The sequence below is a fragment of the Rhinatrema bivittatum genome, chromosome 1, assembly GCF_901001135.1.
Source record: "Rhinatrema bivittatum chromosome 1, aRhiBiv1.1, whole genome shotgun sequence".
In the NCBI taxonomy this organism is placed as follows: Eukaryota; Metazoa; Chordata; class Amphibia; order Gymnophiona; family Rhinatrematidae; genus Rhinatrema; species Rhinatrema bivittatum.
In genome coordinates this window covers 572,624,016-572,650,216 of record NC_042615.1, presented here as the reverse complement: position 1 = coordinate 572,650,216, position 26,201 = coordinate 572,624,016, and the positions used below count along the sequence as shown (strand labels likewise).

The 26,201-nt window shown below is 44.8% G+C and overlaps 1 long non-coding RNA gene across 1 annotated transcript; it reads right to left on the bottom strand.

Moving 5' to 3' along the window:
• Window positions 1-1,089: 1,089 nt before the first annotated feature.
• LOC115081594 lies at window positions 1,090-25,008 on the bottom strand. Its single transcript, XR_003853835.1, has 3 exons — window positions 24,818-25,008; window positions 16,171-16,339; window positions 1,090-1,402 (listed from the first exon to the last, which is right to left on the bottom strand). It is a non-coding gene; the product is annotated as an uncharacterized LOC115081594 (long non-coding RNA).
• Between the last annotated feature and the right edge of the window lie 1,193 nt (window positions 25,009-26,201).

Genomic DNA, 26,201 nt, shown 5'->3' with positions numbered 1-26,201 from the left:
TTTAAAGCATAACCACTACAGGAGCCGAGTGGGCATCTTTCCACTTGGAATGGTCATCTGGAGGACAAATCTTTCTTGCTCCTCACACCAACAATGCCTTTTTCAGGACACCTTCTTGCGGACACTCTGGGCTAGAGATCCAGGCACCTGAAAAAGAAAATAAGCACACATACACTTCCTCCAATCCATCTTCTTGAGACAAGTAAACCAAATCCTGTAAATCAAAAATCCATGTTAACAGGCACCATTTCTATTCACTTTTAGAGCAGGCAACCTGAATCATAAAATTCAAATGAACCAGACATTTGCAATAAAAAGGCAAATGAAGGTGAAAATCTAAATGAACAACAATTTTTATGCATTCTTAACTTTTTATAGCAGGATTTTCTCTTTTATAGATTTTTTCAGGAACTTTCAACATTTTTTTTCTAAACTTTTTCCATAAACAAAGTCCCTTTACATTTCAGGCTTAAAGTCCTTAAAACTCAGAAGTCATCTGTCCTTCTATCCTTTTTATAAAGGGAAGTCATCAGCTTCTTTTCAAGGAGTCCTTAGTCCCAATAAAGCATCACTCTGGAAACTGTCCAGGAATTTCTTTCAAATCAGGAACAGTGCTTGTTATCATTCAGCAGAGGGAACTACATTTTATGGACACTCTGCTACAACCTTCTCAGTGCATCCAACTGAGGGGGATCTGAAAATCTCCAGAGAGTCATTTCACTGGAAAACTCCTCTGGATTAACTGCCAGGCACCAACTGGGTACCTGCAAAAAAACAAACTGGACAAAGGAAAACATTTAAACAAGTCCTTTGAGACAGTCCAACTCCTCTAGAGTTATTCTTCTTCTCTTCAGGAGTATCAGTATGTAGGGATGTGAATATGTTTGAAATACATATGCAAAATGCAATGAATGAGTCCATTTACATGTCATTCGGGGAACCCCTGAAACAAATGAAGGGTGCCCATGAATTTAAACAAAAATGTTCATCTAATTTGTTTAGTTTTCCGACATAAGTCTATGGCCCATTCAAATCTATGGCTGTGCTGAGCAAACTGGTAACTATAGTAACCATCTCTTACCTGTGTGATGTTACAGCCTCCTGGGAGCCAAGGCCGGACATAAATGGAAGACAAATAATGATGAAGCATCTTTTCAACTAACATATAGCTGCCATCTGGATCAAGTGACGCCGATGTAACCCCACTAAAAAGGCTGAGCAGGAGTAAGAAACTTTATATTTGTTCTCTGGAAGTTTGCAGAGAAACATATTTTTTTTATAGAATCTATCTCAGGGTTGAAAAAAAGCTTTAAAAAAGTAGGCTTTAGCACTGGTAAAGGGTTTCTTCTGATCTTCTTTTCTGCAGGCATCTATCAGTGGTCTGGTCTCTCTCTCTTGCTGACTGTGAGAGATAAAAGACAAAGGCAGTGGTACTCTTTTCTTTGTTCACTGGGGGCAGGGTAAGAGTGGAGTAGAGTGGAGTTGATATTGAAGCAGTGCCAGTGATTTTATTGTCTCTGTCTGACACAGCACAGTGCAGTAAGATTAGCAGAAAGATTGAATCAAACAAGAGCCTTGCCAGGCTTCTTGGTTCTGTTTTTAACAGTTTTTTCTCTATGCAAAATGAATCAGTCAGCTGTGCACACACATACAATATGTGTGTGTGTGTGTGTGTGTGTGTGTGTGTGTGTGTGTGTGTAACAAAACATTTTTGCACATAATAAAGTGGTACTGTGAATGGTGGGACAGTATCGAACAAATTCCTTTGTGATAGCAAAACCCCTCATAAGCAGTTCAAATTCCATCATGCCACTGCAAGGAAAGAGCAGAGGATTTGCTGCAGAGCAAGATCAGCCTAGTAGTAGCAGCGAGAAAAAAGGCAGTCCTTCCCCTAAAATGAAAAGAGACTTTTGTGCCAGCAGTAGAAGCTAGCTCAAACCAGAAGAAATTGAAATTTGGAGAGCATGTTCCACCACCACCTATTACTCTCCCTCTTGTTTTGGAGCAGGGGCAAAAGAGGGGAGATCCACTTAAGGCTAGAATTAGCAGTGCAAGGGCATGGGCAGCAGCAGAGGAAGCATATCAGCCAAAACCAGCAGTGCAATCCTCTATGATTATTACTTCTGAGGCAAAGGAGACACTATTTTCAACAACTGATTCTTGGATTCCCTGACTCAGAAATTGAAGAGCTAGTAGCTGAAGAAAATTAAGGTGGTTCAGTCAGTAGCATCTTAGCTTCAGTGAGGTGATGGGAGAGATAGATGATACTGACAGTGTTGAGAGAAACTCCCAGGAAGAACAGATAGTGCAGGTAGAGTGTGTGAGTGATGCCCCTGACCTTTTTCCTCATGGTTCACCTTCAACCTCAAATCCAGTGCCAGCATCATTGCCAAGGATGCAGAGAGAAGATTGTGCAAGACAACTCTGAATTGGAATCATGTTAAAGAGATGGAGGACTCGTGTTTTGCTCAAGGCATTCATTACAGTAAGGCCATCAGTTGAGGGAAGATACTGGGGCATCTGAAAAATGCTGGTATATTGCATCACCAGCAGATGTAGTACCCACTAGATTGGCATCAGAGAAGGGTAGCAGTACTAGCCTGGGGACCCCCTCTGCCACTCAAAGCAAAGGTCAGAGGAAAGGGGTTGAAAAGTTGAAGACATTTCCTCAAGCTGATCCCACAGTCCCTTCCAGCAGTCAGGCGGCAGATCTGCAGCCCCCTGCCATTCATCTGCAGCAGTTACCCACCATAGAGAAAATAGAGTGGTATTCTGTATAAATGTCCTAGTCAAGATGCAGGCAACATCAAAAGTAATAATGAGGTGCATCAGGGAAATGATTGTTCTGGGTGGCCAGCCCCTGCAGGAGTGGATAACATGGGCTTCAAGTGTCTGCTGCATGTGTTACCCCCCAATTACAAAGTGCCCTCCAGGTCCACATTTAGGAGACAGGTTATCCCCAAACTGTACAACCAGTGTTGTAATTGCATACAAACACAGCGGGTTAAGGCAGAGGGGAGTAGCATACATTTTACAGTGATATCTGGACCAGCATAAATGCTATGTATGCTTACCTCTCCCTGATGATACACTGGTGGGACATGGATGAGGCAGGGGTAGGCACCAGCTCTAGCAGAGACCAAGCATGAAAGTGCAGGTGGACTGTGCTGCACACCCAGGTGATGGATAGCCATCATATCTCATGCAGTATTCTGTCAGCCCTAAGTAAGATGCTGGAGAGTTTGCAGCTAGACAGAAGAGGCAGGAGACTTCATGCAGGTTTCTTTGTGACAGGCAGTGGTGCAAATATGAAAAAGGCAATAGAAGATGGAAGCTTTCAGGGAAAACATTGCTTTGCACACTTGCTGCACCTGGAATGCCCTGGACCTGGGTCACAAGGATCACAGAAACAATCCTCCAGGTTCCGATAGACTGGTGTAGAAAATAGTGTGGCATTTCCATTGAAATATGAAGGGGGACAGCTACTCTATGAAAAGCAGGAAAAATTCAGAATGCCTCATAAGCATCTGATTCAAGATGTTGGCACCCACAGGAATTCCACCTATATGATGCTGCAGAGTTTAGTGGAGGATCAGATACCCCTTCATGATCTGTCTCTGGAAACAGAAATAGACATGGATTGCCCCCAGGGGGCAATCCATGTCTATTTCTTATCCATGACTGGATAATGATGATAAAATTCTGAAGCCCTTCAAAATTGCCATGGGGTATCTGAGTTCTAGGAAGGTCACCCAGGGCAGGGTCATCCCTATAGTAAATCTTGGAAACTGTTATAAAGAATAAAATCACAGAATATTTAGATAGACATAGTTAAATGGGAGCCAGCCAGCATAGATTTACCCAAGGGAAGTCTTGCCTCACAAAGCTCCTACATTTTTTGAAGGGGTGAATAAACATGTGGACAAAGATGAACCAGTAGATGTGGTGTATTTGGATTTTCAGAAGGCATTCAATAAAGTCCCTCTTGAGAGGCATCTAAGAAAATTAAAAGGTCATGGAATAGGAGGCGATGTATTTTTGTGGATTACAAACTGGTTAAAAAACAGGAAATAGAGAGTGGGATTAAATGGTCAATTTTCTCAGTGGAGAAAGGTAAACAGTGGAGTGCCTCAAGAATCTGTACTTGGACCCATGCTTTTTAATATATTTATAAATGATCTGGAAAGGAGAACAATGAGTGAGGTGATCAGATTTTCAGATGACATAACATTATTTAGAGTAGTTAAAACACAAGTGGATAGTGATAAATTGCAGGAGGACCTTGCGAGACTAGAAGATTGGATGTCCAAATGGCAGAGGAAATTTAATGTGGGTAAGTGCAAGAAGATGCATATAGGGAAAAATAACCCATGCTGTAGATACACAAGGTTAGGTTTCATGTTAGGAGTTACTACCTAGGAAAAATATGTATATGTCATAGTGGACAATACATTGAAATTGTTAGCTCAGTGTGCTGCGGCAGTCAAAAAAGCAAACAGAATGTTAGGAATTATTGGAAAGGGAATGTGAATAAAACTGAGAATGTCATAATGCCTCTGCATCACTCCATGGTGAGACCATACCTTGAGTACTGTGTTCAGTTCTGGCAACTACATCTCAAAAAAGGTATAGATGCATTGGAGAAGATACAGAGAAGGGCGACCAAAATGATAAAGGGCATGGAAATGCTTCCTATGAGAAATGGCTAAAGAAGTTAAGAGACTGCTTAAAGGGGATTTGATGGAGGTCTACAAAATCACGAAAGGATTAGAATGGGTAAATGTGAATTGGTTGTTTAATCTTTCAGATAATAGGACTAGGGGGGACTCCAAGAAATTAACAAGTAGCACCTTTAAAACAATTTGGAGAGAATTTTTTTCATTCAATGAACAATTAAGATCTGTAATCCGTTGCCAGAGGATGTGGTTAAGAAAGTGAGCTTATCTGGATTTAAAAAAGGTTTGGACAAGTTCCTGGAGGAGAGGTCCATAAACTGCTATTAGTCAAGTGGACTTAGGGAATAGCCACTGTTTATTACAGGAATTAGTAGCTTGAGATCTATTTAATTTTTGGGTACTTGAAAGATACTGTTGGAAACAAGATGCTGGACTTGATGGACCCTGGGTCTGACCCAATATGGCAACTTCTTATGTTCTTAAGTTCTTAAAAAGTGAACAAAAAACACTTAACAGAAACATCAAGTAATAAAATAAATATCAATGTATTCTCTTCCTAAAAATGCAGAGAATATCATAACTACAATAAAACAGCAGTAATCATAATAATCATAAAAACTTAAGATTTGCAACGGGTGCAGAACAGAACTAGAACATGCAAAAAAATATATTCAAATTCTGGTGTCACCTCAATGACAGGAAAACAAACTCCCTCCACTGCCAAACACTTTGTGAAGTAATACAAACCCCTACAAAAAAAAAAAATCTAGAACCTTGGCATAGCATACCATAACAGCAGCAACCTTATCTATGAAAAAGCAGCAAGGCAAACATTACACCAGGACCCAGAACACTAATAAACCACCTACTAAGCAAACAGAACAAGCCAGACTGCTATAAATCCTTACAGAGAAACTATATGCTAGCTAAAATACTGCACCTTGTCACACGTGTGCAACACAGACAGACTCTTACCTAATAAGAATAAGGGACTATAAATTAGAAACAGAAACATGCAGACAAAAATAAAATGGAAAGCCCAAGAAACCAGACTCCGTGAATACTGGAATACTGAAGAAAAAGCAAAACACATTCCCAAAGATGGTATTTTCCAATCACTGAAAGTCAAAATATATATTTTTTTACCTTGGTTGTCTGATCTTATTTTTCTAATCAGTTGGTCTCCTTCAAATGAGAATGGGTGAATAGGGAGTGGGTGATAGGGTCCCCGCCTATAGAGGACCCCGACCGAGCCCCCTCACCACTGGGAGACCCGCACTGACCTCTGCTGCCTTTCCCCGGTGGAGGCTGCGGCCGTGGCCTGCTCTCGCAGCAATCCCACACCGCCGAAGCACCGCTCCGGGCCCGACTCCCTAGGCGCGCATGCCACACCACCAGATTTAAAGGCCCAGCGGCGTGAAAAGTCCCCTCAGCGCGCAGTGATGACATCAGACGCCTCAGGCACTTATTCCCAGCCCTGCCTCTTCAACTTCGCCTCAGCAAGGGGTCCTGCTCCATGAGAGTGTGTTCTTAGTTGATTCCTGTTCCAGCGGCCCTGCCTTGCCTGCCTTCCTGCTCCTTGCCCTGCCAGATCACCTTCCGTCTGCCTGACCTCCGCCTGGTTATGCGATTCTGAGTGACCTCCGCCTGCCTGATTTCCGCCTAATAATCCGACTCCGAGTGACCTCAGCCTGTCCAGCCCTCCAGCCAGTTTCTTCATCTTCTTCCTGCCTGCTGCCTGTCCTGACCTCCGGCCTGTTCCTGACTCTGCCTGTTCTCCATCCGCCTTGACTCCAGCCAGTCCGATGCCATCTCTGCCTCTTCCTCAGGACTCACTCTGTGAGAAGCCCCCGCCTAAGTCCTGCCAGCCCCAGTACCCAAGGGTTCAACCTGCGGGGAACGAGGGCTGGTATGGATGAAGTTCCTGACTCAAAACGTCAATATACGGATTGCCAGTCTACAGATGTCATTTATTTAATAGCATGCCCTTGTAAGCAATACTATATTGGACGGACTAAAAGATCCATCCGAGTTAGACTTACGGAACATCGTAGCTGTATCACAACAGGTAAAATACAGGCGCCAATGGTAATGCATTGTTTGGAAAAACAACATTTGTTTCAACAATTGCAGTGGTGTATTATGGAATAAGTACCCATAAACTCTAGAGGAGGTGATCCTAATAAAGTTTTGAATGAGCGGGAATCACAGTGGATTTTCCGAATGAATACAGTGACTCCGTCGGGCCTAAACTCAGCAATAGAGTGACATTCTCTAAATTAACATGAGGGGTTGACCTAGTGTCTTGTGATGTCATTACCCTTATTTGGATTTAGGAGCAGTCAGGTGGTAAGTGACGTAGGAGAGTAGTACGATTTATAGTAGGGTTCCGGGCTGGACCGGAAGAGAAGCTACAAAAAACGCCGTGGAATTCCAAGAAGGCAGAGGCTGCCAAAGCAGTAAGTGTGATCTGTGAAGCTCTGAGTGATGCTTTTTTAAAACAATTTTCATGTTGTACTAAGTTGACTTTTGTGATTATTTGACACAGAAATAGCCCTCGTAAAAGGACTCTGTTGTCCGAAACACGGCCCCGTGTCGGGCATTGGCACCGTTGAACAACAAGATGGGCGGCATCAAAGTATTCGCACTTCAGATAAGATGACAAGATATGTCTCACTGAGATTTTGATTTATGATTGATTGGATCAATAAGAATTTTTAAATGGTGATGGGACATTCATCAAGAAAAATTATAAAAAATAATAAGTTAAACTGATATTGACCTATGATTATAAATAAGGCAGAGCAATGAAGTGAACCTTTATTGTACAATGAAGCCTATTATAACGGTCAATTAGTAGTGTCTTAAAAAATTTGCGCAATTGGGGGAGTCAGTTGGTATCATGTAAGAAAGCTTGAAAAATGGCGCCAGTGGCTTGAGGGAGCCCAATATTCCACTATGGTCTTGACGGACCACAACAATTTGGAATATCTCAGCCAAGCTCAATATTTGAAACCCCGTCAAGCCCGGTGGTCACTATTCTTTAGTCGATTTGACTTCAACCTTCATTATCGACCAGCTTCTAAGAACGTATAGGCGGATGCCCTCTCTAGAGCCTTCGAGACCGAGGACATTCCTGTAGTGCCACAGTGCATTCTGGACCCAGCAAAGGTTTGCCTGGCTGCCACTCAGACGACCCCACCCGGGAAGACCATGGTTCCTCTCCACCTCAGGCGAAGGGTCTTGGCCTGGGCCCATGACTCCCTCACCGCTGGACACCCTGGAAGGGCATGCACACTGGACCTATTACAGTGGTACTATTGGTGGCCATAGATGGAACAAAACATCCGGGGTTACGTTGATTCTTGTCAACATGTGCCCAACAAAAGCCCTTGACCAAGCGCCCCTGGGGCCTTCTACAACCTCTATCTGTACCTAAGGAACCGGAGACCATTTTTTGACCAACTTCATAATGGACCTGCCCTCATCAGTGGGCAACCATGTAATCTGGGTTGTTGTAGACAGGTTCTCGAAAATGTTCCACTTCACACCTCTTCCGAATCTTCCCATGGCCCTCAAACTAGCCCAACTATTCACCCAGCACGTCTTTCACCTCCATGAACTCCAGCAACATATTGCCTCAGATCGCGGGGTCCAATTCACAGCTAACTTTTGGCGGTCATTATGTAAGAAATTCAGTATCCAGCTCGATTTCACTACTGCATACCACCCGCAGGGCAATGGCCAGGCTGAGCAGGTCAATCGGACGCTAAAAACCTTGCTCTGCTCCTTCGTGAACACCAGACAAGATGACTGGTCCACCCTTCTCCCTTAGGCACAGTTCTCCCATAAATCCCACACCAACTCCGCTACCAGTACCTCACCATTCAGGTTGGTCTATGGCAGACAACCAAAGCCACCTTTTCCCACACCTCTATCTGTGCCCTCGCCCGCAGCTCAGCTCACAGCTCAACAACTGTTATCCCTATGGACTAGCACGCATAACCATCTCCGTCGGGCAGCACAGCAGGCCAAGAAGGTGGCCGACAAACATAAACGCCAGGTATTCCACTTTAATCCTGGAGACCGAGTGGGGCTCAATACCCGCCATAACTGCCTTCGGGTGCCCTCGATGCGTCTAGCCCCTCGATACATTGGGCCCTTCTCCATCACCGAGCGAATCGGCCCAGTCACATACCGCTTGAGACTTCCATTCTCCCTGAGGATTCACAATACATTCCATGTATTTCTCCTGAAACCTCACATGTTATCCTGGCTGCAGCGCAAGACTCCCGCACTGCAGAACATCTCGGCAGAAGAGTATCAGATATACCAACTCAAGGAAGTCCTAGATGTGAGATGTCAATGTGGAAGGTGGGAATATTTAATCGCCTAGAAGGGTTTTGGCCCGATGAAAATACATGGGAACCCGCTTCCAACATCCTCGACAATGCACTACTCCAGCAGTTCCACACCGCTCATCCAAAGAAGCCTGGACCTTCTAAAAGGGGGCGTAAAGGAGGGAGTAATGTTAGGGTCCCTGCCCGTAGAGGACCCCGGCTGGGCCCCCTCACCACTGGGAGACTCGCACTGACCTCTGCTACCTTTCCCTGGCGGAGACCGCGGCTGCGGCCTGCTCTTGCGGCAATCCCACGCCGCCAATGTGCTGCTCCAGGCCTGACGCCTAGGTGTGTGCATGTGCCACGCCGCCAGATTTAAAGGCCCAGTAGCGGGAAAAGTCCTCTTGGCACACGGTGATGACATCAGACGCCTCAGGCACTTATACCCGGCCCTGCCTCGTCCACTTCGCCTCAGCAATGGGTCCTGCTCCGTGAGAGTGTGTTCTTGCTTGATACCTGTTCCAGCGTTCCTGCCTAATTCCTGTTCCAGCATCCCTGCCTGCTCCTTTGCCTTCCGTGCCTGCCTTCCTGCTCCTTGTCCTGCCAGACCACCTTCCGCCTACCTGACCTCCACCTGGTAAACCAATTCTGAGTGACCTCCGCCTGCCCAGACCTCCAGCCAGTTTCTTCATCTTCTTCCTGCCTGCTGCCTGTCCTGACCTCCGGCCTGTTCCTGACTCCACCTGTTCTCCATTTGCCTTGACTCCAGCCAGTCCAACGCCATCTCTGCCTCTTCCTCAGGACTCACTCTGTGAGATGCCCCCGCCTAAGTCCTGCCAGCCCAGTACCCAAGGGTTCAACTTGCGGGGAACGAGGGCTGGTATGGATGAAGTTCCTGTGGGGCCATCTGTACTTGTTCCGCCTTCCGTCAACAAGAACCAGGGGCCCTCTCCTGGCGGGAGTACCAACCTTGGGTAACTGGGTAATTGCCAGGTTCTTGTGGCCTGGTTTGGCCTCTGTTGGAAACAGGATGCTGGGCTTGATGGACCCTTGGTCTAACCCAGCATGGCAATTTCTTATGTTCATATGTTTTTGTCGCAGCTCAAGGGTCCACTTCCCTTACAGTGGGGAGGGGGCAATCTATCGACTCTGGATCAATTTTAACATTTAGATGTGGATGTGGGGTGGGAGTGCAATTTGGTGGAGGTAAGAGAAAGAAAATTGGGCCACAGACCCCTTCACATCATCTTTGTTTTTTTAAATTTCAAAACGCTACTTACCTGATATCTTTAGAAGATATCCGGATAAGTAGCAACTAATCTGACTATACAAGGCTGAATAACTACAAAACCTAATCAGCTATTATTAGTTAGATTTTTAAGTTATCCGCCTACATGTAGCCAGATAACTTTAGGAAAGTATATCCAGTGGGACAGTTATCCTGCTCAATATATGGGACAAGTTATCTGGCTAACTTAAGCCAGTTAAATTGTCTACTAAATAGCCTACTGAATATTGGCCTTAAAGTGGGTAGAGAAAAGAGTTAGATTTATTTGGGTTATAGCTCTCCCATGTGGGGTAATTTAATGGTGGAGTCCCTGCCTATAAAATTCCAAGGCACCATATTGTAGGTGGATTTTGAGTTGCCTTTCTCATGGACAGCAGGCCATCATGCTTGTTCCTAGCTTTTGTTTTGTTTTGGAAAAAGGACCCTTGGGTTTCTTGGAAAGAGACCTGGATAGGGACTAGAAGAAAATGTGCCTTTCTCCCATTTCATGATTCCAACATTTAACCTTTTTTTTTTTTTTTTTAAGGAAGAAGTTCTAACCACCCTTCTTTACCTCCTTTTTTAGTTACCCTTTTGAAAATTGGTTTATTTTTAGCCTCTGCCTGAGTTCCCTTTGGATCCAGGGACTCAGTGCTATCTTCTGAGAGAAGAGTAGGAGTCTTTCACTCTGAAAGACTTATTGTGAGGGTACTCCGCAAAGTTCTTATGAAAATATCTGTATATTTCAGTGCGGAAAAGAGGCAGAGATGCAAGGCAAAGACAAGCCACACTATAAGTCATTACTCTTATGTATTGTATTCTATTTTTGCTTATTATTGAATGTATTCTTTGCAAGACAAAGGCAGTATGAGAAAGGAATGTGTTGAGAAAAGACTATTACTTCATGTTCACTGTGAAAAAAGTACTCAGAAATGCAGAAATGTACCAAAGGTCAGTGCCTGCAACCCATCTAAGCTCTAGGCTCATCTTACATGCTCACAGTATTTGCTTTTACACTACATATTACACATATTAGGCTTGAAGGAATAGGCAAGGCTGCTGCAATCTAAAAACTAAGTAAAAAGTTAAAAAGTATATTAAAGATCGGCACTGACTTTCTGCCTTCTGGACTCAATTTACAAGAAATCATATGACTTACAGGAATTCAGACTTATTTGCTTATATAAGATAAAATTATAATTCCAACCAATTAAGAAAATGTTATGTTAACTAAGTATCTAACTCACTGATGTGCAAATTAGAGGTGTGTCCTATTTATCCTATTGTCAGGTCGATACTGTAACGTGCGGTTGAGGATTTCCCGTCTGTAACGAGCTGGGAGCGCACAATTCGGACGCGTAAGGCGATCCAGCGATACAGTCTCCAGTTTCACGCGTCCTTAGCTCTTCTTAAAACAGACGCATAACCCTTTCCGCACGCAGCATGTATATGATATGTAAATGAACGAATTAGCTGTATAATGAAGGAATTAGCTATTCCCCTCCGATACTGTGACGCGCGCTCAGATTATCTCCTTTGTAACCCGCTATTTTGCCGCGTCCTTAACCTGTTAGTTTACCGCCACCCTCTACTTGGTGTTAGTGTGGTGTTAGAAAATTAAAACGGGAATAAAGTGTAAAAAATGGGGGCGATTTCGGCGCTCAAGGCCCCGTCCGGTCTCCGGTGCAGCCGCAGTCCTGTCCCCTCCTCCCGAAGCAAAAAAAAAAGCCGAAAAAGTAGCAAGGCTCGGGCCTGCTACGGTAGTCCCTTCTCCCTTCCTCCCGATTTCGGTGCTCAAGGCGGCCGGGTGGGGTGCATTCATCCAGGCAGAGGGAGCCGGTGGCGAAAGCGGCCTCCGGCTCCCTCTGCCTGGATGAATGCACGGCCCCCGCCGGCAGTGAATGAATGCCCGTGCGATTTCGGCGCTCATGCCTTGAGCGCCGAAATCGCACGGGCATTGTTTCTGTTTATCCCAGTCTAATCGGTTGCCCATTCAGGAGCCAAAGTTATTTTCATTATGACTAGGGTTCAGTGGTCTTTTTCTGATTTAAAAAAAAAAAAAAAAAAGGCTGGAGATCAACTTATTTGTTAGAAAGAGGTTTTCCTATAAGGAATTTGATGCATGAATGAATGCCCGTGCGATTTCGGCGCTCAAGGCATGAGCACCGAAATCGCACGGGCATTCATTCACTGCCGGCGGGGGCCGTGCATTCATCCAGGCAGAGGGAGCCGGAGGCCGCTTTCGCCGCCGGCTCCCTCTGCCTGGATGAATGCACGCCCACCCGGCCGCCTTGAGCGCCGAAATCGGGAGGAGAGGAGAAGGGAGAAGGGACTATCGTAGCAGGCCCGAGCCTTGCTACTTTTTCGGGTTTTTTTTTTTTATGCCTCGGGAGGAGGAGACAGACTGGGGCTGCACCGGAGACCGGACGGGGCCAGGGCAGGTGAGCGGGGGCTGGGGAAAAGTTTGCCGAGCATCGGGGAACATAACTGTCCACTTCCTGGTACCTGTCATTTCAAATGTCATTTGAAATGACAGATACCAGCGCGGCCGTGAAGCGTTAGGCCCGCGAACCCAGGATACTGTATAGGCGCTCTATACAGTAAAATGGGTTGCGCGGGCCTAACGCTTGCCTAAGGCTTCGCAGCCGCGGCATGCATTTGCATGCAATTAGAAGAGAGTATCGAGCGCTAGGTGAAGAGAACTGTGCGTGCGAGGAACGAGGGTGGGCCTGGCAATGCTGCACTCTTTCTACCGCGGCCTTAGAGTATCGACCTGTGTCTCAATACCAATCTCTGACAGGTCTATCCAGTACCGAGCGGTAGGAAGAGCTGCGTTAGTGCCTGCGGCACCCGCGGTTGCCGCATGCACAGTGCAGCACACCTACCGCTCGATCCTGAACACAAATTTTATGTAAATGTAAACCGCGTCTAAGAAGGGCCCGTGAAGCCTTAGGCCCGCGCAACCCATTTTACTGGATAGAGCGCCTATACAGTATCCTGGGTGCGCGGGCCTAATGCTTCACGCCACGCTGGTATCTGTCATTTCAAATGTCATATGAAATGACAGATACCAGGAAGTCGGGACTGCCAATCCCCCCTCCCCTCCTCCCGAAGCAGGGCGCGAAAAGCAGCCTTGCTCCGGGAGGAGGGGAGAACCTGTCAGCGGCGAAGCAAAAAAAAAAAGAAGCGAAAAACCAAAACCAAAAGCAAAAAGTAAGTCGCTTCGCTTCTTCCCTCCTCCCGGAGCAAGGCTGCTTTTCGCACCCTGCTCCGGGAGGAGGGGAGAAGCGGCGAAGCAACTTACTTTTGCATCCCCGATCGGACTTACTTTTTTTGCAGCCGTCCGGCCCTCTGAAGAAGGTATCGTGGCTCCCCTGCCTCCCGGGGGAAGATGGATGCCAGCACGGGGGAAAGCGGCCCCTGTGCATTCAATTGGCTGCTGAAGACGTGACGTCACATGCAGTGACGCCAAACGTCGTGACGTCACGTCTTCAGCAGCCAATTGAATGCACAGGGGCCGCTTTCCCCCGTGCTAGCATCCATCTTCCCCGGGGAGGGGAAGATACCTTCTTCAGATGGACCGGACGGCTGCAAAAAAAGTAAGTTTAGGCAGAAGTCCGATCGTGGATGCAAAAGTAAGTCGCTTCGCCGTGAAGCGGTGAAGCGACTTACTTTTTGCTTTTGGTTTTTTCGCTTTTTTTTGCTTCGGGAGGAGGGAGAGGACTGGGGCTGCCTCGGAGACCAGCACCCATGATCACGGCCGGGGCAGGTGAGCGGGGGCTGGGGGAAAGCTTGCCACCTACCCTTACCCCTGCCTCTACCGCAGGGTCAGGGTAGGCGGTAAGTTAGCAGGTTAAACGCGCGACAAAACGGCAGGGAAAGATAGCGATAGTCGGGGCGCGGGTTACGGGATGCTAGGGAATAGCTAATTCGCTCGTTTGCATGCAATATCCATGCCGCGTGCGGAAGAGGTTGGCCGGGGATTTTAGGATGCGGTAGGAGTAGGTTAAAGTGGATTCGGGATCGCAGGAAGGGATAACGCGGCCGGAAAGTGAGTAAAACGCGGCTTAGGAGCAGGGTAAACGCGGCCGCACTTTACAGGATAGACCTGTGAATCTGCATTGTTCCTTGACTGTTCAAGTGACCTGCACATTCCTGGGATATCCCTTTTTTTTTTAATAAATGACTTTTCTCTCTTCTTGTTAGCTGCCAGTGTTAAGCATTTCTTTCCAGCCTACAACACTATTGATCTTTGAAGATCACTAAAGGAGTGAATCTTCATTGATTCCTGGGAGGAGAAGTTGGACTTCAGTGAAGACCAGTATCAAACATCTGATATTAACCACTGTGCTATCACCTGGATAATAAAGAGGGGAGATTGAACTAGGAAGTAAGTACTTTCTACTCATCTGGAGAAATGTATGCCTTATAGTACTTAGGTTTAGAGAAACCTGTATCCTGAAATTTTGGGATGGAACTTCTGAACAACCTTTACAATTAGCAAGGATCAGGAATTAAATACATGATATATTAAGAGACAAAAAGTCACAGATTTATTGAAAAGCCAAACAAGTAAATGGCTTGGATTGTTTGAGGAACTTTAAATAGTCATTTTCACTATTGTCAGTAAAGTTGGAAATTACAATCAACTCCCAGAGTGATTATTACTGCTGTATCCAAAGACTGTCTTAACAACACTCAAGGCCCTAGAGAATAATCCCTCCCTTTCCGACAGGTAATCTTGGTACTCAGAGAGGAAATTAAGAACTGTATGGGAAGTTTGAATAACTTAAGCCTGTGGATTTGAAGATGGCCCATGGATTCCTCAGTGAGGACATCAGCCCAGGGGTTACACCGACTGGTACATCAACAGGGACCCTGTGGCACTGAAAATATGAATTTATGTGAAAAACTGTATTTTGAATTGTTTAAGACATTTTCACTGTGATCGGAATTGAAACTGCAAAGTGTTTTAAGAACTGTGACATAGACCTAAGATGGCTACTGTTCCCACCAGAAGAGGCATAGAAAAGCAAAAGTGCATAAATCTGGATGAGAAGAATGAGTTGTGCACGTCATGTCATCATCGTACAATGTCACTGTTTGCCACTGAATGCAAAGGTAGAACATAGAACTTAACATTAGCCAATGTCAACATAAGCACGTCAAGCAAATGAAAAGCATGAGGTACAGCAGTGGTGCTAGACAGTACATGTGAGTCCAGTGGTGCATAGATTGTGCACCGCAAGCCAAGAAAAAAACTGAAAGATAAAGTGAGAAAAGCTATCGAATTTGGACTGCTATAAATGTCGATATCCACCACTATCGCAATCCCTGCAAGGGGCTGCCATCAAGAGACAGCTGGTTCAAACAGGAGGTGTCACTGGGTGCTGCATCTAGCATCAACAAGCAATCTGGGAGCTGTGAACCACTGCTAATAAAGTGAGGCCATAGATTTTTGCATTATTCATGTTTCATTAATTAGCAATAATTGTTGCCACATATGATCTAGGACAGGAGGCCTCTATTGAGTGTGTCATGCTCTGTGTATGAAAACTTTGAGGAGTTTTACCATTGTGGAGAAAAAGACAGCAGTATGATATTCCACCAAGACCTCCTACCCTGTACTGTGGAAGAGGGCTGGGAGTGAATGATGGCCTGGCCAGGGTCAGTTGTGAGTACTGGGGCTGCCACATTCCCCAGAGGTGGATGCCCGTCGTCCTGCATTGTGACATGTGTCAAAGGAGGTTGTTCGCTAAGGAGCTGCAGGAGGAGCTGTTACCAACTAGTGTTTTCGTGCCCATCTATGAGACTGGACATTCAGTGAGAGGAGTGTGTGGAGGTCAATCCCTCCAAAATATCCTTATGCTCAAGTAATAGTACTCACGGTAAAATGGAGAGTGAGCCTATCAATCCAAAGGAATTCAGTGATCCCCATGTTACCAGACCTTTGCCAAGATCTGTGGCAGATGAAGAAGAAATGGAGGTTTCCTTTCTGGAAAGCCTGGAAGCTGATCCAACAATTGATTTGAAAGCTGAGATCGTGAAATCATCATCTAGAGAAGAAAAATGTTTTAAATTAGCAAGGAAGCTGACCTAGGGAGTGATTTTGCCATGACATTCACCCTTTAATAAATATATCTGTCAAGAACTGCAAAATAATCTACCTGTGAACACAACTCCTTTTGTAGTTGTACTGGGAATAATGCTCTTAGCTAGATCTATGACAATTTATGGCCCATAAATTAGCCAATATGCGCCACTGCAATGCATATGTACAGTATATTACTTTGTCTACTCCTCTTTCTAAAGACTGAAGATTTTCTCTCCACCAGCTGAGAAGTTTGACAGTTTTAAAAATCCAGAATCTCCATTCACATTTCAGTGACCAAGTGTAGAGCTTTATCAAGGACTAAGGTTGCCAACAGTCTCTTAAGACAAGTGACACCCCATGCTTGAATACAAAAAGTTACCTATCCATTTGCAGTCAGGATGGAAACTCTGGCTTATTTTCCAGCCATTTTGTTGGTAAACCTATGCAAGATGATAGTTTACTATGCTCCTTAAGCTCATGTACATTTGTATGTAGGAGAAATATATTTCCAACTAGATTATGCTCAAGAACTTAAGATATATAGGTCCATATGTCAGCATAAACACTGGAAGCAGCAGTGTACTTTATCCTGCAGTCTTAAACCTAATAAGTATGAAATTTAGGATTTGCCCATGCCTATCAGCCTGACAGTAGCTGGATGGTTATGAACTGATTTTTTCCCAAGACACAGCCTGATAGTCACAGAGATTAAAATGTGAGCTCATTAGAAATGATAGCAATGGAACAGAAATCATCTCTGCTGCCAAATCAGAGTTTGCTTTTTTTTTTTTTTGCAAGGGAGAAGAGGTAAATGATTATGCGGAATAAGTGCCAAGAGCTTGATGTGGATTCTTCTTGACTTATTTACTAACATATCTCATCTCTTATCCAGACATGCTAGGAGGTTAATGCTTACTTAGCATATCACCCTAGGAGAGGCATGCTAGATGCTGGTTTGTGTTGCTCCTCTGAAGGGCCTGTTGGAGTCCATGCTTACTTAGCTTTGGCTCAATTGAGAAAAGATGATCAGGCATGGAATTGGCTTATGAGGTGTAGTGCATGGAAAGATTCATATTTCAAGGAAAACAAAGTCCTTAATGGTATAATGCATTGCTGTAAAGTCCTTGCATTTAAAGAATGCTTTTCAAATTCTGCACCTTGAAAGATGCACATAAATACTGTGCACAGAATTATCTTTTTGCACACAGTATTTATCTTTTTGCATTCGTTAGCCTGTTTTTAAAGGTGACAGATTTCTTTTTTTTTTTAATTGAAAAAAGTTTCAGGTGCCATTTAGGGCTGTAAAGGGAAAAGAATTTTGGTTTAGTTTGTTATTTTAGTTCAATTGCCATTTTTTATTCATTTTTTCATTTGTCATGTTATGTCAGTCGTTTCCATTAAAGTCAATGGGGGAAGCAGTGCATTCATTTTTGGACTCTTATATTAGGGGTTGTCTAGCCACATTTAATGAAAACTTGCAGGTGGGAATCAGCAGTAGAAGGAACATCAGTCCAAGACACCAAGAGTGGGGCAAAGTAGCCTCCAACAGTGGTATGAACAGCCCAAGGAACCATGAGAGAGGTAAAGCAGCACAAACAGTGGCAGCAATATCCTAAGACACGCTGAGGTAGATCTTCAAAAAAATACGCACGCGCGAACAAAAGTACACCAGATTTTATAAGATACGCGCGTAGCCGCCTCCATTCCCTCCGAGGCCGCTCCGAAATCAGAGCAGCCTCGGAGGGAACTTTCCTTCTGCGTCCCCCCACCTTCCCCTCCCTTCCCCTATCTACCCCACCCCCCAGCCTTACCTAAATCCCCCCCCCTACCTTTGTTGGGCAAAGTTACACCTGCTTGAAGCAGGCGTAACTTGCGCGTGCCGCCCCAGCATCCCCCGGCACAGGCCGCAGTGCTGGGGGACTCGGGACCGCCTCCCAGCCCGTCCCCGAACCGTCGCCATGCCCCCGGACCCGCCCCAGACCGCCCCCTGCCCCAGACACGCCCCCTCCCGCCCCTTTTAGGGAGCCCCGGGACTTACGCGCGTCCCGGGGCTTTGCGTGCGCCGGCAGCCTATGCAAAATAGGCGCGCCAGCGCGCGAGTGCCCTGTGCGCGTAAATCCAGGAGGTTTTACGCGCGCAGGGGTTTTAAAATCTACCCCTAAAAGCGTGTGTGCAACAACCCTTCTTCTCCCCTTTCTAATCCATGACAATCTTAGGGCATCTGGAAATGAAAAGTTCCAGGTATGGAGAACAGGGGATTTTTTTTGTCTTTAATAGTTTTACTTATTGGGTGTTGATGTATCTGCTGTTTTGAAATATTTTATTGGTGTTTGAAAAATTTGTATATCAGTTTTTAATTATTGGGAGGGACTTTCATTTACAGCTTTTATTATATTTTTCCTGGGAATTTCAATGTTACAACAAATTGGAAAAATTACTTTTCCACACATATTTTTCCTGTGTGTTCGTTGTAGCAGTCATGTATTCACTAATTTATTTTTGTTATAATGTTGAAATTCCACAGAAAAATAAAATAAAAACTGAAAACAAAGGCCCCTCATTATTGGATGTTATTTTATTCATCAGCTGTTTTGAAATATTCTTTTTGTTAGTATGGTTTTACCATGATTGATGTTTTATATTCTTGATTGAATTGTTTGATATTGTATGTGAAATGGTGATGTCTCTTATAAAGGGTTTGGTTTATTGTGGTTTGCAGTTCATTTTTTTGTCTGCATGTTTCTGTTTATGGTCTCTTTATTCTCTATTTGGTGAACGTCTGTCTGTGTTCTGAATGCGTGACCACGGTGAAGTATTCCACTAGTGTGTTGTTTCTGTGTAGGGAGCTACAGTAGCCTTGCTTGTTCTGTTTTACTAATAAGAATTGTATTGGTGTTTAGGGCCTGGTGTAATATTTGCAGTGTTACCTTTTCATAGATAGGGTGGTTGCTGTTTGAATACAGGCAATGCTGTTTTGGTATGGGGGAGGGGGTTTCCTATATTGTAATTGCAATTTACGTTACTCGTGGATTTCTGAAGGTCAAGCTCACACTCAGCACGTTATAATAGGCCTAATACATATGGGCTCCAAGTGTCTTTTTCGCAGGGTTTCCTCACTGGCACCACAGCAGTGTAGGAAAATGTAATATACATGTTGTAAGTGATATTTTTATTTATTTATTTGATTTTTTTTTTAATACCGACATTCAATTCAAAATATCACACCGGTTTACATTGAAACAAATTGTCAACAAATATTATTGAAGACCTAATAGAGTATAACAGTTCAAACACCGCGTGTGGAATAAGAAAAAAAACAAACAAAAAACTAATAATTATCAATAGATTAATATAGAACTATATAAAATAATAACCTATCATTATCAAACCAAAATTCAGTATCTCATCGAGAATAAAAGGAATAAACTGTATATAAGAGGATGAAATCTATCGAGTTTATTGGGGGAAAGCTTTGATAAAAAGCCATGTTTTAAGGTTTTTTCTAAAGGTAGATGTGGAAGGTTCAGTCCTTAGTGGCGATGGAAGTGAGTTCCATAGAGTAGGACCAATTATAGAGGGGGCCCGATTTATAGTAGCTGTTTTGAGAATTTTTTTGCTGTAGGGAATAGAGAGTAAACCAGTGTCTGTAGAACGAAGATTTCTAGTAGAAATACAATGATATAGTGGTTTTTGTAACCAAGATGAGTCATTACCTTAGAATATAGTATTTTGTCCTTTTTTAACATAAAATCTGTTATTATAAATGAATACACTTTTATTGTGGGGGGGGGGGGAGACTGTTACCGTCAGGTGGGGGGGCTGGGTACTTAATATCCTTGACTCGGCCCTGCTAGGCAACCCTAGTGAGGGTCAGTCAGATCCTGCCTTGTATGCCCAGTATGCCAACAGGTCTGTGTCTAGGACCTTGATGGGCTCTCCAAGGTACCGTGTTATTAGGATTTGTTTAGGGGTCTCCTATACTGGGAAGAAGGGGGCATACACTGGTCTTTGCTGCCAACCAGTGAAACTATGGCCTGTGGCAGAAAAGCTCACTGTGCTGTGGCTATAGGGGGTGGAAAATAAAGGAAGTGGTGGCTTTCAGGATACTACTGATGCTGACAGTACATGGTGAGGAGCCAATTCTTTTGCTGCATCACCACTGCCCCTCTATCTTTGGCACTGCCATTCTTGTATCCTATCCACCAGCTTCCCCTTGTAATTAGTAAGATTGTTGGACTGGAGGGTGATAATCTCTTACACCTCACCCAGCTGGGTGTCCAGCTTGTAAGGATCCAGCTGGGTGAGGGTTTTGAGCTGATTTTGCAGTTGTAGCTAAAAGAAATTCAGGAGCACCCGCACCACTGGTGCCAGAAACCCTGTAACTTCTCCAGGTTATTGATTATGGGGATGACCTTGCCCAAGGTGGATATTGCTAAACTCAAATCCCCTCATGGCATCCTTGAGGGGTTTCAGGACTTGTACCACCTGAATCTTGTGTAACAAATACCGATGACCCAGGGGATGATCCACACAGATCTCAGCATCCACAGACAACTCCTGAAGGGGCACATGGTGGTCCACTAGCCTCTACATTATCAGATAGGTGGAATTTCATCTGGCGCCTACATCCTGAATAAGCTGGGGCACAGGTGCCCCAGCTGCTGCTTGCTCCTTACATAGTTGCTACGTATCCTTCTTTCTTGTTAAAATACCTGGCTACTTTCCTGCACCTCTCTATGTGTTCCCATTGGACAAAGCTGCCACCATCCTTGGCCACAAGCCCCAAGGAGTGCAGCAAGTGTATAAAGCCCCCATTATTTACTGTCCTGGTCATGTACCTGCTACCATCTGTAATTAAAAAAGAAAAAAGAAACAAACATGTTTCCAGACTAGCCAAAAGCCTTCTGTCATCCCCCCTATCTCCACTAGACATGGGCCAAGGGATGATGCTGGTCCTGTCCATCACCTGGGTTAAGCACAGCTCACGTGTTCCTTACTGCCTGACACTGCCTCATCCAAGTACCACCACTGTGCCGTCAAGGCCGTCAAGGTCGACTCAGATGTCATTGATGAAATGAGTGCTGCTATACTTTTCTGCCTTGGCCAGCTGTGTATGCATCAGGGCATGGCACAGAGTGCACAGAATAGGAGCCATCAACCTACTAAATGTTATCCTGAGGGAACTTTGTAAACTGGGGCTAGGACAAGCAGCAGATGAGTTAATCCCATGTTCTCAACCATCTGTAGGAACTTGTTTCCCACAACATCTGCTGCTTTGAGTGGGTGATGGGATCCCCAGACTAGCACTAGCCTCCCCTGAAACTGATACTAATGGGGGTTGTTTTTGCAAATGATGGAGCATACCATTGTTTGAAAGATGGCCCGGTATGTTCCCTTAAATGATGGCCTTTCAACAGAGAATGCATTCTACAAAATGCTGATCCTCCATAACTCTAAAGTGTCTTCACATCTGACAACTTTGTGGCTCTCATCTTTGGATCCTCGAATGCTATTGCTGGGGCTGGGGTTGAGGGCAGACCACAAGTAAAAGGCCAAGGGTACTTCTCATGTTTTTGACTGTTCCTGGGAGGTGATCTTGGCCCTGGCACATTTGCCTACTGCCTGTGGCTGCTCACCAAATATCACGCCAGTATCTAGGTTCTCCAAAACCTCCTCAGCTGCTAGTTTTTCAACATCTCTTTTCTCTAATTTTTCAAATCCCATACAGGATTTATTTGAATTGGTAGGTTCTGCAAAGATCTGCTGCAGACACAGAACTGCTGGTCAGAAGAGAACAGAGAGCGCTGTGCTTGTTTTGGCTGACATCCTCCTACTCCTAGTGTACCCCCCCCCCCACTGCTGCTGCAACCCCTCCACTGAATCTGAATTTTTCTGCCCCTGCGCCACACTAACACTAGAGATGGGAACAGGCAACTGCTGCTACATACATAACTGGTTTCCCCCGCTTAAAAAAAAAAAAAGAGAGAGATGAGAACCAAGAAAAAAATGCACCTGATACCCCCTTCCCCATCCTTTCCCTCCCCCTCCCCCTCCCCCTTGCAGCTCCTGTAACGCAGAGAGGGGCTCAAAACCCCAGAAGTTGAAAGGACATGTTGGAAAAATGAGATCCAGGGTGTGGGTGTGCAGGAGTGGCGAGTCATGCTGGGAGCAGGTTTAGGAGCACAAGAGTGAGGACACTCAGGAGAGAGTACATGGCTGGGTGTATTTAAAGAGGGGGATTCGGGGACCCTTACAAATTGCTGTTTGCATCTGACCAAGAATTCCTATCCTATTAAAATCTCACATAAATACGAAATCCATTCTCCAGGTACTCTCTTGTACTATATTGTCTTGCTATTATTCAGCGATCGGCTCTCAACTAGTTGTCCATCAAAAGGGATGGCTGATGCAATGAGAACCATTTATTCATGTTCCGAGAAAATAGAATGTTATTAGAAAAGGGCTAATGAAAGATAATGGATAAGGAAAATTAAAAATTAGGATTTTAATGTAATTTAATCATTGCTTCTTTAACGTGGCCTGGTAGTGGGCAAGAAATCTAATCAAATATATCTAAAATTATCAGCTACTAAATTAAATATTTCTTTAATTTGAAAGACATGATCATTTAATATATATCTGAGCCACTAAATCTCTACCAAGATTTGATTTCATGACATCTCATCCATACAAATTAAATCTGTACTCAGCAACTGCGCCTTCTACGTTGCATTAAGCCGCTGTTATGCTCCAACAGTTTTCGTGCGGTCGTGCAGGCCTTAATTCTTCCCATCATCAGCTACTGCAATGTTACCTATCTTGGGCTACCTCTCACTGTTATCAAAGCGCTCCATTTACTATAGAATGAAGCCACACGGCTAATCTCAGGCTGCAGTATAAGTTAACATTTCACCTTGTTTTACATGGCCTCCTCTGGCTTCTTGCACAGTGGAGGATTAAACTTAAAACTCTTATTCTAGCTCATAAACTCCTGGCCTTGGACACTTTGCCATGGACTAATGCTCTGCTTCGAATTTACAATCCTGGCAGGGTCCTACATTTCGCACAAAGGGATGAACCCTCGGTACAGCATGCCAGGCTGATTGACGCCAGGGAGCGAGCCTTTGCGATTGCTGCTCCGGACCTCTGGAGCACCTTACCTCAGGAATCCCGGATTGACGGGCTGTCGTAAGACATTTAAAAGACATCTGTGTTAGGTTGTCATTTTCTTAGGCAGCAGACCCTCTGTAACCTGGCCGCCCAGCAGCGATCCAGGCCTTGGGTTCCCTTTTTTTTTTTTTTGTTATAATTTCTATGCTTTTCATTTGAGTGTTTTTATTGCATAGATTGGCTCACGTGCCCCCTAAGGCCCTGGTTTTTGAGGGCATATAAATCAAATAAATACACGTGCACGAGCGCAAACGAAGAAGGGTGGCCGGGACATTGAGGCCAGCCTCCTTCCGACAATAATCCATCCTTTCCATCCCACTACTTTCATTAATTGGCATTTGTTATGTTAAAAAGGGTCATGCTAGCTCTTCGAAGGAAGAAGCACAGCATGGGCTATGCTTTTGCAATAACAGTGTAGCCTGACATGCGTGCAGACCGAGAGCAGGTACGTAGGCTGGCAGGCGGATCGAGAGCTATACAGCACTCCATTCAAGCCAGACTTTAATTTCCTCCTTGCGCTGCTGCTATCAGATATGTGACAGATTATTCTAATGAATGTCTCAGAGTCAAACAGATACGTTCGCACATTTTTATTGCAGGGAGATATATGCAACTTGCTCCAATTTTGACTCCCCCTTTTTCTTCTCATTAACAACAGCGCAGGATATTTTCATTGATAAATTCGGAGCAAATTTTACACGGGAGCCAAGCAGGATGAAAAGTCTGATGAATCTGCCTCTCAGAACTGATCACTTTGCTTCATAGGTATTTTATACAGAAAAAAAAAAAAAAGGTCTTTCATGCTAGTTGACCCAAGGACAAAAAGTTGTAATACAGGGAAGATTGCCTCAGCTTTTGAAATGAGATCTCCTACATGTGACTTAGGAAGGGGTGGGGGGAAAGGTGTTAGGTCTAATTTAGGAGCCAGATTCTTCAGTAATGATGCCTCCAGAGACCAGATAGGAAAAGTAATCACTGCTGGAGTCCTAAAAATACATTTTACTACATTGTCCAGCTGTAGCGTTGTCTCGCTCAACACAAACATGACAGATTCATCAAAACAAACATAGCCAGCTGTAAATGATTGTGAGATGCTTTGACCAGAGAGATGATTTGAAGGGCATGGCAGAAAAGCAATCAAGGCAGCTGTCAAAGGATAGGCGATCCACAAGGCGGTTAATGTTCCAGCCAGTCCCCTGTCACCTGGTGCCCGCCAACAGCCCCGGGCAATGAAACGCTGTACTGCGTTCACACACGAGCACTTACTCACCCTTTCCAGATTAACGTTCATTCATTTTCAGGGTGTAATTGGTGATCACAGCTCAGCCAGAGTGAAAATTATTCCGACTCCAATGCCCTTCTGCAAACTCCGGCAGGGGCTCCAAAGATGAACGCGGTTGACGCAGGAGCTTAAAACATGTTTTTGCATCATTGGCGAAAATGGATCAGTTGATATGTCCCAGCAAGCTTATTAGAAATTTTTAGAAAAAGAAAAGAAACATTAAATAGTTTTATTAGATTCACAAATTTCACAAAGTGGCATGACACATCAGTGTGGAGTACATATTTGAAAAGGAGCCTACATGGACTCAAACACCCCTGTACATCAGTATATTCGGATAATTCTTGCATGCGCTCAGCAAAAGGTATCCAAGCTGCAAAGATACGACTGACCTTTTATCAAACTCAAATAAAAATGAAACATAGCTTATCTGTTATTCACATAAACAGAGCTTCTACGAGCTCCTTGAAGCAAGCATCTCATAATCAGCCCCTCCCCTCCAGAACCCGGCCTCCGGCCTCCTTCAGAGCGAGGTGAACCATTGAAGGCTTGAGCCCAGCGCCTAGCTCTGACTGGGCACATCACTCTTTCGAGCAGTGAGACAAACATGAGCAAAGCCAGGGTTATTCCCACCCATAGGTCCATTTGCTAGTCTCTCTCTGTTCCCTGCAGCTGTTGCCACCCTGAAGGGCTGCTGTTTCCCAACTGCAGCTCCTTGCCAATGCATCCGGGCTGTGTGCTCCCTTTGCTCACCCAATACGGGAGAAGTATGGTTTGCAGGGATACCGACAGAGCGCTCCACTCCTTGTCCCGGCACCTGCACCTCCACCTTCATGTGCTCCCAGGTAGGTTTGTTTTTTTTTAAAACACACCAAGGCCAGAAGAGGAGAATTACCACAGTGTGAAAAAGCCCAGTCCTCCCTCAGCATCCCCATGATTGTGCGCTCTCACTATAGAATTGCTCTGGGACTGGGAATGATAGGTAGAAAGGGAAGCTGAGGCGCTAGGAAAGAAGAAGAGGGAGGGAAGATAGAGAAAGAACAAAAGGGAGATGGAGTTGGGAAAGAGAAAGAGGAGACAGAGGGCTGGGATGGGAAAGAGATGGAGAGAGACTGAGCTGTAAAAGGCAGCAATGAGAGGAAAGACAAAGACAGATGCAGGAATATGTAGGGGTGAGAGATGAGATGGAAACAAGGGCAATGGAGGTACAGGGAAATGGGGAAAACTGAAATGGGGAAAAACAGAAGGCTAGACAGAGGGGTAGGAAAAATGGAAAGGTAGACAGTGAAGAAAAAAGCATAAAAAGTTGGAGGGATGGTAAATTAAATGCAAGAAAAAGATGGAGAGGTAAGATAGAATCCTAGTAATTGTG